This window comes from Pinus tabuliformis, chromosome 3_1 (assembly GCF_031772625.1).
Source record: "Pinus tabuliformis cultivar Carrire ecotype Pingquan chromosome 3_1, CPIR1, whole genome shotgun sequence".
In the NCBI taxonomy this organism is placed as follows: Eukaryota; Viridiplantae; Streptophyta; class Pinopsida; order Pinales; family Pinaceae; genus Pinus; species Pinus tabuliformis.
The window spans coordinates 915,347,513-915,349,699 of record NC_142301.1 but is presented as its reverse complement, the minus strand read 5'-3'; the positions used below and the strand labels follow the sequence as shown (position 1 = coordinate 915,349,699).

At 35.8% G+C, this 2,187-nt stretch overlaps 1 pseudogene; it reads left to right on the top strand.

Moving 5' to 3' along the window:
• The first annotated feature begins 408 nt into the window (after positions 1-408).
• LOC149190662 (pathogenesis-related protein PR-1 pseudogene) lies at positions 409-935 on the top strand (annotated as a pseudogene).
• Positions 936-2,187: the final 1,252 nt, after the last annotated feature.

The following is a 2,187-nucleotide window of genomic DNA, read 5'->3' as shown; positions in this document are numbered from 1 at the left end:
GCGCGGGCAGGTATTCATATTTCAACTTTTGTCTGCGCATATCGATCGTCAATATCAACAAAGCGAGCACCTAGCAATCTGCAGAGAGGTATCTTGAAATTCAAATACATAGAGTAAGACACAAACAAACATGTGAAATTAAGAAGTTATGTGGACGCTCTGATAATCGTCAAGCGTTACCTTACGATCAAAGGAATAGAAATTGCAGCTTCGTCCTCCTTCCGGTTAGAGTAAAAGCTAATGCTGATGAATAACATGTGTGGCTGTGGCTATATATACCGATACAGCTTGAGCTAGTTATACACAGTGGTTGGAGAGAGAGAAAGACCATCTTCCAGATATAGCTTGCTAGTTATACACATATTTGCGAAGAAGCAGAAGGAAGTTAGTATTTTTATTCGGATACTCATGGGGATAACCACGTTGTTGAAGAGCCACTGCAACATTTCCATTTCCATTTTCGTTCTCATTATGATGACGGCAATGTCATCGGTGAATGCTGCAGACATGAACGCTACTGCCGCGTTTATCGATGGCTTTTTGGTTCCACACAATCAAGCAAGAAATGCGGTGGGAGTTGGTCCTCTTCAATGGGATCGCAAACTTGCAAATTATGCGCGCAATTATGCAAGACAGAGAAGGGGCGACTGCCTCCTACAACATTCGGACAGCCCCTTCGGAGAGAGAACATATTCTGGGGAAGCGGCCATGGTTGGACCCCTTCGCAGGCAGTGGCTGCGTGGATAGATGAGAAGAAATGGTTTGACTATGCCAAGAATATTTGCACCGGACCTGATTGCACTCACTACACTCAGGTTGTATGGAGAACCACCGCCAATGTTGGTTGCGCCAAGATTATATGCAATTCAGGCGATACTTTCATAACCTGCAATTATGATCCACCAGGGAACTACATCGCAAGCAGGCCTTACTGAAATTTACACGCGAGCGTATATTTAAATACGAACATCTTCCTCATATTACATTCATTCTTTCAATATGAATATTTTTTGCACTTGTAATAAGTACAACGATTTCTTACATGGCTTTCTTTTTTGTAAAACACAGTTACAATCAATATAGTTTCTCTGAGATACGGTGGCAATTAATATAATTTATGTTATATTCTCTAAAGTATATGACTTTCGGTTACAAACATACCTCTCAATCAATAGTAGGCTCATAATTATGCTTTTATGCTTTTTTTTCATTAAAAATTTCTTTTATAATTATGTACTTGAATTAATATTGATTTGAATAATTTGTTTAAATATAGCTAATGTGAACGAATTCTGAATTATATATTATTAATTTGTATTAATACTTTTATTATTATTTTCATTTTAAAAATTACAAAATTATATTTTTTAAAATAACCAAAACAAAAAAAATTCTTAAACTTGTGAACCCAATATTAAATTCTCATTTTTATTATTGTGAGAAAAACTAATGAGCCCAATATTAAATTCTCTCGTACACTTTGTGTTATGCAAACTCGTTTTCCCTTTTTAGCATTAAGCAGCCACCATTAATGGAAGGTAATGACAAGTCGAGGATTCACATATTTAATGTACTTTTCTATTTCAAATCTAGTTGTTATGCCTAATAATGATAGCTAGGATATTCAATGTAAAATTTGACCAAGACAATTCTCACCGTGAATTCAAGGTCAAAAGCCACACATCAACCCCACAAAGTAAAAAAATTCTCAACCCAAATTTTGAGAAATCTAATAAAAACAATTGTTGTATGTTGATATATTCACTATTAGTAAAGACCTAATGCACAAGTTTGTTGGAGCAGGGTTGGTTGCAAAATATTCTCCGAATCAAATTAAACATATGTAGTTCCAAAGAAAAAAAACCACTTAGTAAGTCTAGATCAAAAATTATTGGCTACTATAGCCTCCCTACAAGAAGGTAGGAACCTATTTTTAAATGGATATCATGCAGGTATGACGCAAAAGGGTTTAAGGGTATGACTTCAACATTTGGAAACACAAATAAAATGTGGTGGAAAATATAACAATCCTCTCAATTAATCTTCCAACCGTACATATCAATCATGTATGAGTCTCGACCAGGTATCCACCTAGTGATTACCTTACCAATCCCATCAGTGTCGCCCAATGGAAAGCATATCATTGACCACTAAGCTTGAAGAATGGTTAATATAGGGAACTATTGC